This window comes from Rhea americana, unplaced genomic scaffold, assembly GCF_003343005.1.
Source record: "Rhea americana isolate MKP2758 unplaced genomic scaffold, rheAme1 scaffold_98, whole genome shotgun sequence".
Lineage (NCBI taxonomy): Eukaryota > Metazoa > Chordata > Aves > Rheiformes > Rheidae > Rhea > Rhea americana.
In genome coordinates, this window is record NW_028187177.1 from 1,405,172 (window position 1) to 1,415,385 (window position 10,214).

A 10,214-nucleotide genomic window follows, 5' to 3' on the forward strand; every position below is an offset into this window, starting at 1 on the left:
TTTTTTTTTTCTCCTATTCTCAACAAAAAAACTTTTTAGGATTCGGGCTTCCAGATCTGTCCCTTGTTTAAAACTGGATGAGATGACAATGCAAAAAATGGAAGTAACAAGAAGCATCATACTTTTCTTCTGTTCAGCAGTGTTGAGAAAAAACTGTGGATCCTGGAATTTTACTGTGGATTTTACTGGTTTTCTGGAGTACTGTAAGTCAAAGTCTTACCCCGCAGGCCTTTGCGAGTAGAAATAGCTCAGTGTCATGTTAATAGACTTGTCTTGATACAGTTAAACTAGTAAGAATATTCGGGTCAAAATCAAAGTTAAGTAAAATTAATGAATTAATTTTGTACGTTATTTGAATTTGTCTTTTGTAGTATCGGTTTGGTTTCGGATGTTCTGTTCCGTGTAAAGGCATGTTAAAGTTGCATGATTTAATATGCAGAAAGTATGCTGTGCTAAAATTTAAATGTAGCTCTAATGTGCTTTTATTTGTCTAAAAGGCATACTACTCCTCTAATCTTTTACTAAATAGGCTAGTGAGGAAAGAATATTTTAAATGAAATATATGAGAAATTATCCACACTCATATAGCTCTAAAGTACGAGTGTGCATTAAAATACRTTTTATGCATTTATTTTCTACTACTTTGGAAGATGCTTTAGCCGTGTAAAATGTGTAGTAGCAGTTTTTATGTGTAATTTGCACACCGAGGAGATGCGCTGTAGATTCCTGTGCAAATGAAAGTAACTTTGCTGTGTGCAGTTCCCACATCTGACTGTTAGTGCTGCTTAATAGTCACTTCTCTTTACACTGCCTAAGCTCAACTTCGACAGACTTCTGAGTCAAGTCATATCAGAAATGTAATAGCTGGAAACATTTGGTGGTTGTCGATCAAACATCGGGTTTGATTCCAGCTATTAGCCACATCTGTAAATATTAATACATGACTTTGTTTAAATTTTATTGTTTAAATATTCAAACGAAGGCAGAAATTAAAGTGGCTTTTTTTTTTTTTTTAAGACAGACCCAGTCGCATATGAAATGTTTCAGTGGGTGCAACTCACCCCTTTGCTTTTGTTTCATTACCATAATTGTAAACATCTCACTAATATCTGGGACCTTCAACTGTAGTGAGATGATTTATTTTAGTCTTTTTGTAAAGTAAATGCTTTTTTTTAAAATTATCCTTTCAAAGGAGAACAATACCTTCAGTATTTTTTGTGCCTTTCTCTTGAAAAACAATTTGATAGCATTTTTTTTCCCTGTGCCTAAATATGTAGGAAATGCTTAATATTGACTTGTCTTTGACCTTACCTAGCACTGAAGTGGAGAGTATGCAAGTCAGTGAAGGCTCTGTATGCAAATCTGTCCTGTCATGGGCTTGTATATTTATTTCCTTTCCTTTCCCATGGCGCTCTTTCTCACTTTTTTTTTTTTTTTTTTTTTTTTTTGCTGTTATAATATCAGTAAAGAGGAACTGAGTTGCATTTTAAGGGAACCCTGTATTTCAGGGTGAATTTGTGCATGCATGTGTTTGAGGGGGGTTGTTTTCTGCTTAACTGCTCAATATACTTTGGCAAGCAGAAGTCACGTTGTTTTGTGCAATGGATTTCTGCGTGTTCAAATTCCCCAGTTGGAAGATTTAATTAAAACTTCTGTAGATGTCTGAGTTGTGTATGTGACAGGTAGAAGTCTTGACTTCTAGAAATAACTGGGGTGTAGACAACAAGCATGAAGCCCTCATTTGCTTATGGCAGAAGAAGGAATATGCATGTGACTCACCTCTGACGCTCACTTCTCGTCTGTAAGGTGGAAGTGAGCGGTGTGTTTGGGAAGCTCAGGTTTTGGAGAATATTTTCAGTGCCTTTGCACTGAAATAGAGTTCTTGAGGCTGCCTGGAGCACAAGCAGGGCAGTTTCTGGGCAGCGGCCACTGCTGGAGGTGCTGCAGGTACTTTACCTGTCTGTCTGAGGGGTGGTTTAGCTTCCAAAGCAACACGAATAATACATTTCCTTTCCCTCTGGAGGGGGGTTTGCTGCTCACCGAGCTGTTGTGCAGCAGCTCTTCCCACACGCTGCGCCACTGCTGCTTTTGGTGCTGCTTCTGCACGGGGGCCTGGTGGGCACCATGTCAACTCCCCTCGCTCCCTGGCATTGCAGACCGCTGGGGCTCCCAGCACCATTCACGAGAAGTGTGCTGCTGGCAACTGGCTCACTCCGATGGTACCGCTGGCCCTGGCTGAAGTAACGGGGAGAATAGGGAGCAGGATGCAATCACTACTTAAGTAGTTTGTGATCTGGCCTATCTAGGGGGTGAAAATTTGACTTTATCCACCCCATTCAAAAAGGTTTGTGCCCATCAGAGCCTATGTATATTACCTCTGTCCTTTGCATGCAACCAGGCTGTCCTACAGCACATTTCACCCCTCTGCAGCGCGGTGCCTGTTGATGTGCTTTTTAAATTCTTCTTTGTGTTGTTTTTTAGTTCCTATTGAAACAGAAATTGCCCTATGTCAAGCAAGAAGCACTTGCAGGAGGAGCTGATGCATCTTTGTCTTCAGTCAAAGGTAAAATGGGAAAGGTGAGTTTGTGTGCCTGYCCGCTTTGAACTGCTTGTAGCATCCCTGTCCCTGGCACTCTGGATAAATGCAGAGCTTTCTGAATTGCTGTATTCTCTTTGGACACTGTGGTTAACACCTAGAGAAGGCAGAGATAAACTCAGATCATCCTTTTCAGTTACCATCTCTCTGATTTAACACCTAGGATCCAAAACACAAAGTTTGAAAAATCCTGAAAGAAACTGAAGTGTGAATCGGGATGCTTCACACACAGCTTTGTTTTGCTTAAAATAGTTATGCTCTCATAGCATACGTTCACCTGTTTTTGCAGATCTGTATTTTATTGCCTATGTGGAATTGCCGTTGCTCAATATTCCATGTGAGTGCTGGCCTTCTCTGTCTCAGAAAAAAAGGTTGGTGGACGTGTATTGAACGATCACTTTGGAAAGTCACTCTTGSTTAGGAGAGAGCTCTTTGCCCCACTTGTCTAACTAGGCTAAAGGCTGATTATATATAAACATTTATTAAAACATGAACCTCAAACACGATGAAAATGGATTCTAGAACTAAGCTTGTTTGCTTTTTTGTATTTTTTTAAGTCACTTGAAGAAATAAATAAGACCACACAGGTGCTGTCAAGTAAAACGTTGTTACAGAAACAAAATGAAGAGTAAAATTATGTGGAGACTTGTTTTGTTTTAGCTTATAAAGGTTTAACTTTCTCTTTGTACTTGTTTGTTTCTTTGCAGTAAGTAGCAATTGCTCTTTAGAGAGCTGGAACTAGTGCTATCAGAATTGAGGACGCTGAAGTGGAGAAAAAATAGTGCTTTTTTGTTGGCAAATATTTAATTTAAAAACTTGCAATAATTTGGCACAGGTCATAAGAGCTTTTGAAATTCCTATTTTTAAGTTTGCTAAAAAGGCAGAGACTAGGAGGTGGACAAACTGGATCTTGGATAAGCAGTGTTCAGAGACAGCACAAGCATTTGAACGAATAGCACTACTTCTGACATTGTTCAGTTTTTTGTGATGCTGCTTTTTAAGAAAATGAATTGAAGGAAGTTGTCACATAACCGAAAAAAAAAGTCAAAAGGAAATACAAAAATGTCAGGCTATCTGCTTCTGTACTGGTACTCACATGCTGACGTGTAACTGCCTCTGGCGGCTCTGCACTTGAAAGTTACAGCCTTGTTTGTGCTCTTTTCTGCCCTGCAGTTATTTTCTTCCCTTCTGGTATGGACAAGGGAGGCAGTGAAGTACCAGGGTGTTTTCCATTTCTGGTAACTTGAGTTTTGTCATTCAAATAGGGAAAGAGCATGATCTAATCTTCCAAAAAAACTTTTTTTGTTTGTTTGTTTTTTTGTTTTTTTAAGATGTCTGAAAAGTCAAAATGATCCAAATTAAAATAAGTTTAAGAAAGCATAAAACATTTTGCACTGTGGGAATTTGGATTTAAATACTAACAGGGCTGCTGTTGGAAAATCCCTGGTGCTCAGCAGCCCAGAAGAAGGAAGTTCAAGGTAGCGTTTCCCAAGAGACCATTTGGGAGGGCCAGAAAGGTCTGCGAGATCTTTACAGTAGATCAGCACATCTGCTGGATCTGAAAGCGTAGGTTTGTTAAGGCCCAAATGTCAAGTATGTTGGGGGCTGGGGAGAATGGCTTATTTCTGATTTTGTTTCTGAAACTGGCTTGTTTACTCTGTGTAACTGCTTGTTCTTTTATAGTTACAGACTTTCTGATAGCACCCATGAAGAAAAAAAAAAGTCCAATGATGGTAAAGCATGCACATTAAATGTCTTCATTGTAGAGTGTTCTTCAGTACCTTATATCATGGTTTAAAAAAAAATCAAAATACCATTTGGAATGTCAACATTCAGTGGGCTTTGAGGAGATGTAGCAGCACATCATGGTTTGTAGGGACAAGGAGATACAGACCATTCTGGGCTGCCTCATTACCTCAAGGATAAGACAAGAAAGTGAGCTTCTGGTTATCATAGATGTGGAAGCTAACACATTCCCCTGTATCTCTTTAGTTCAGTTGAACAGGTATGTGTAGATAAGTCTTCTCGGTGCTTCTATCTGTGCACTTCCTTTGCAGCTGCAAATATATACTGTATGAATTTGTGCTTGTGTGTGTCTGAACGGGGCTGGGCCCGCAGGCAGGAAGGACTTTCGGCTCCTTTTTGTTGTTTTCCAATGTGGGCATGGCTTGATCTTGGCTGTAGCACAATGCCTTCGGCTGGCTTTTTACCTCTCATATATTGTTCAAGGTAATGCTCCTGCCAGTCTGTCCTTTCCCTGGCAGAGGGTTTGCCAGGGACTGTGTTACGCCATGTGCAGGGGGGTCTGGAGGCTGTGGAGAAGCGCTAGGATGGAAAGTTGTCAGCAGTGCTCTAGCAGCACGTAAATACTGGAGTTTGGGATTGCCTGTTGCTCTCCAGTATTGCATTGCTGCTTTAGTGAGGCTGGAAATTAGTCTCTGCCACAAGAGCGAGGKCTGCGGCTCGGGAGGCACCTGGGGGCCGCGCACTCTCCTCTGYGCAGCACCTGGGACCTTCCCTGCTGGTGGTCGGGCCTGGGGTTCCTCTCTCCCTACACGAATAAACCACTGCGGAGGCAGCAAGCAAAAAGGGCTCGGTGTCGTTCATGGGGACAGAGCGAGGGAGGGGCTGCGCCCTGGCACTGCCAGGCTGGGGGCACTGCTGTGGCAGCCGAACTCTTCCCTAAGGATCCCAGGGGCGCAGTGCAATATGGGGCTGGGGTCYACTCCGTGGGGTGAGGGCTCTGCCAGCAGCAAGTGGGGGAGGACCAAGCATGGGAGGGAATGCAAGGGCTGCTGGCAGCACTGGGATGAAGCCTGGATGGTGCAGGAGGAGGGGTGGGCCCCCCTGCCCTGTGCTCCCAGGGGTGCTGGGAGCTGCCCTCGCGGCCAGGCAGCTCCTGTTCCTCACCAGACGGGTTTGGGGGTTGGTGAGAGGGCTGGAGGTACGCAAGACTTGTCCGGGAGAGGTATGGAAGGGAAGCACTCTTGATGGGGAAGCTGGTGGTGGGCGTCCCAGCTTTCTCCTCCAGGCTCGAGAGGCGGGAGGCTCGGCCTGAGCAGCAGTGAGGGCTGGGCAGCCCTGCGCAGGGCTGCTCTGCGTCGGGGGTGCTGGGTGGGCAGGGGGCTCAGCCCCTGCCTGGGCACTGRCGCTTGGAAGCTGGAGCGAAGTCCTGGTGCTGTGGGGAGCAGTGTGCCATGACCTGCTGCAATGCTGCAGTCTCCTGCTTAGTGGAGGGTGGGGGGCATATAAAAATGCTTTTTTTTTTCCCCAACTATTTTTAATGGATTTATTAAGTTTGATAGTTATGGGGGAGGGAGGAATGCTATCTTGCAGATTTATAGTGTAATCACTGCCCCTGGTCTGCAAGATAAGCACAGGTACCACCAAGAGATCAACATAAATAACCTGCAGGCACGTAAATACTGCTTAAAGCACGCTGGCGGCRCAAAAGGAGCGTGTGTGGTTAGAACCAGCTTTTAAAAAGCGGGTCTGTCCTATTCGCTAGGACCACGTGCTCCCACAAACCGTTTTAAATCACGGTGTTTGGACACCCAATTAAYGTATTTCAAATCAAGGCATCTGTATTCTTTCACTTGCATCTGTAAAATRGTACGTTACCACTTTCTACAGGTCAAGCCCGTAATCACCATTAAAAAATACTGCTTTCCCACAGGAATCGTGAATAGTGACTTAAAGAAGCAAGACTTGCTTTACAGCTAAAATGGTCAGGAAAGCGATTAATTCCATATTTCTATACTTTAATCTTACATTAGAATTTTTTAAAATGTGGCGGGTAAGTTTTACATTGGTAGCAATTACATACGGAGTGCGAGAGCTTAACAAAAAATCAGCTTTGTGGCTTTTATTTTTATTTTTTTTTTAATAAGATTTCTCTGTTGCGATCAGCTTGATTCTATTCAGCTGCAAAAAGAGATTTCCACCTCATTTGCAGTTAGAAGACTCCTGCTTTCGCCCGCTCCAGACTGTAGCCTCCAGCCAGGATGAAAACGCTGTGGCGGTAACGGGGGTAAAGCCGCCCGCGCCGCTTCGGGACCCGCGGGCAAGCGGAGGCTTGAGAGGTGAAATCGAGCCCGGGGTGGAAACGACCCCGCGGGCGGTACCGAGACGCCCCGGCCGTGGGCGAGCTGCAGCCGGCGGCGGGGCCGCGGTGCCCCGGCCGCTGCGGGATGTTGCCAGCGCAAAATGCAAAATAACAAACAGCGTGCAAAAAAAAAAAAAAACAAAAAAAAATGGGGGGGGGGGGAAGAAAAATGCCTGGGGGGCGGCTGGCCGGCTGCGGGTTTGTGCTGCCGAGAAGCTGGGGAAGCTCCTGTGAATCTCCCCTTGGTGCAGAAGTTCTGCCTCCGAAGTGTTTGCAGGTTGTCTTTCAGGCACACACTGCCTTAAAAAAATTTAAAAAGAGGGAGGAAAAAAACAGAAAAAAAAGCCCCCCGGCCAAAGCCCCCGGAGAAGAGCGGCGCTCCGCGGGAGGCGCGCTGCGGCGGGGCGGAGCGCGCACGGGCAGCGGCGCCCGCCGGGCAGCGCGCAGAGCTCCGCGGGGCGCTGCGCCCGAAAGCCGAGGGGGTCGGTACCCGCCGGCTCTGCCGCCTGGGACCGCTGCGGGGGAAGAGCCGTCGAGGTTCCTCCACGGTTTTGGTGTGGTTTCTATCAAGAAGCTGAAAGGCTGCAGTTCCTTGCGGTAAGTAAAATACTGGGCTTAAAGGGTAGAAACTAAACAAAATTATTAATCACGCGGCTTTACACCAATCCTCTTATTAATTTCCCCAGACCAAATCCCTCCCCCGCACTAAGGGTACGTTACTCACAGTACCAGGTACCTCCGTTAGCGAGCGAGTGCTTTGGGAGTCAAATGAGGTGTCGTGGATTCCTGTAAACGCTAAAAAAAGCAACCCCCAAAGCTACCCTATCTACCTGCAGCCTTTTCCTGCTCACCTCTTTCGATGCAAAGGGAATTTTGGCAGTGATTAGCAGCTCGTTGTGGTAGCCAGCATTATCTTGCTTTTCTTGCACTTCTTGCCCACCCACCGCATCTGCTTTTCTTCGTCTCGCATCCAGCGTGCACTGAGCCAGGACGGGTTTTGTACATGTTTGTGTGGTGCTTTGCACAACGGGAACTCCCCGTGCTCGATGCTACTAAAACTTCAGGTCTTGCTCCTAGCACTACCAGGGAGGCAATTGCTTTCTTTGCCTCTCTTATCCGGAATAATTCTTCTGGCTAAATAATGTGACTCGAACCCAGGTGTCTATGTTGAGCGCTTGGCTTTAGCGGGAAGCATCTAGTATCCGCGATGCAAAGCTGCATGAAGGACAAAATTGCCTTGATTTAAATTAAGCACGTGAAGGTRCCCAAAAAGGCACCCGGTAAGGCAGACGCCGGCGCGCCCCGCGTAGCAGTAAGCGCGGGCTAAAGCGCAGCGTAACGAAGGGAGCAAGCGGTGGATCTGGCGCCCTAATGACTCAGAGGAGCTTGGCGACAAACTCATTAAGTGAAAGGGGGGGRRAAAAAAGCAATTTCGAATCTTTCCAGTTCTGGAGCAAAGTATAATGCGCTGCTGTCGGGAATTTCTCCCGTAAAACCATTCTTGCGCTCTGTTCAAATAACAGAGCGTGGAAGACTGCGGGAAGCCCAGTGCGAGAAGAGCAGACGTCCGAGGGCGCTTCTCACGCCGTACACGCGGCGAGAGGACTCAGCCGCCTCCTCGGAGCGACACACTTCTGATCTGAGTGTGCAGAACTGGTGAGAACGATTCGACGGGAAGGAGGAGACGGGGCGTTATGGAAGACGCAGCGAGAACAAGAGGGTGGTTTGGGGATTTCACCCMCTCTTCCCCCTTATTCTTTACTGGAAAGCGCGAGGCGGTTTTCTAATCCCAAGCCTGCGGGGGTTACACGGTAAAGACCGCGGCTGCGGGGCGTTTGGTCTTCTCAGATTCCTGTTGGGCACTTTGCATTTTGTGAGTGGAAGAGAGAAAATCGTCAAGGAAGGAATTTTAGGAGAAAAGAGCGAATACACGGTAACGCACTCTTGAAAGCATCTCTGTGGACGGAGGGGGAAGTCGAGGCAACACCCAGCGCTTGCGGAAAACCCGCGCTGCCGGGGCGGCCGCGGAGGGGCGGCGCAGGCTTCCGCCGCCGCGCAGGTCCCCGCACCGGAGAGGTGAGTTTTGCCCGATTCTCCCCCAAACGCCTTCCCGCCGGCGGCGCGGGGCTGCGCGGCGGGTGCGGGCTGGCCGCACCGCTGCGAGAAACCTCGCAAGAGCCGGAGAGGGACGGTTCCCAGCTATTCCCACACCAAATCATTAGCTGGTTAGTTGTATTCCTGCCTACGTTTATGAACGGGGAAGAAAAACACACAAAAAAACCCCAGCAGCTGCAGGAGGGCGCAGACCGTCGGGGAGGAGAACACGCTGCGCCGATGCGCCGATGCCCGGGGCCGCGCAGCGCGGGGCCGCGCAGCGCGGGGCCCCGCCGGGCTCCCTTCGCGGTGGCAGCGGGGAGAAGCCGCCGCCGACCCCGGCGCTTTCCCCTCCTCGCGATTTGCTCGTGGCAGCGGCGTGCCTCTCCTACCGGCTCCCGCGCCGACGTGCGCGGGCAGAGGAATTTCGGTTCACCGGTGGTTTGAGGCTGTAGAGGAACCTGGAAGAAAAGGTATTTACAGACCCGTCACCCGCAGCGGCTCGCCGCCACCCTGCCGCCCCCGCTGGCCGGGCAGTGCCTAGCGCGGACCCTTCCCCGCGGTGCGGATCCCCGGCGACGGCGCGCTCGGGCTCCCTGCAGACCCCGCCTCAGCTCCGCTCTCTCCACCTTCGGGTCCGCAACAGCCGTGACCTCCCCGGCTCCTGCAATGCCGATGGAGTTAGGAAACTACTGCCCCATCCAAACAGTTACCAAAAACTAATTGTGAAATGCAATAAATTTCAAGTCCTCGAGGACTGCAAAAAGAAAACATAAATTAACAGAAGAGCGCTGCGACTTCTCACTTCTTAAGAAAAGTAGTTACAGCTGAGCTCTGACCGTGCAAGGTGCRACCTTGACTGGGAATTAAAAGCAGCCGGACACAGTAGAAAGAGTCCTTTAATGGAGAATGTGTAACGAGGTCCCTGGAAGTAGTCAGACCTTCACTGCCGATTTAACGCATATGTAACAGGATTTTCAGAGTATAATATACCGTGATACAAAACCCAATGTATAATCAGTCAAGATATACAGTTACAAGGCAACTGAAAGGTCCTCATTAATCTAAAATTTCAAAACCAGAAAATTTCTCTTTAATTTTGTTTTTTAAAGCAAAAGTGAATTGGTAGCCCGGAGACTTTTATCAAGTCTCCAAGCTCTGCCTAGAATGCTTTAGCATCTGATCAGTGTGACCTCAAAGCAAGACGAATAAATAGTCCAGACCAGAGATRCACGTTTGTGGTACCAGCTCAGTTAGCGCAACTGGCCTGTGGCAGGCTGGAATTATCAAAATTCCAGATGTTGTATGGTGAGCGAGTATATTAAAGCCTATAAATATTCAAAATCATTTTTTCAACGCGCATTTGAGATTCATAAAATGTGGAACTATAATGAATTTCAAATGCCACATAAGTGTTTA

General features: G+C 47.5%; 1 long non-coding RNA gene across 1 annotated transcript; it reads left to right on the top strand.

Moving 5' to 3' along the window:
* Positions 1–43: 43 nt before the first annotated feature.
* LOC146584043 (uncharacterized) lies at positions 44–5,185 on the top strand. The gene is made up of 2 exons (XR_014898282.1): positions 44–203; positions 2,482–5,185. It is a non-coding gene; the product is annotated as an uncharacterized LOC146584043 (long non-coding RNA).
* Positions 5,186–10,214: the final 5,029 nt, after the last annotated feature.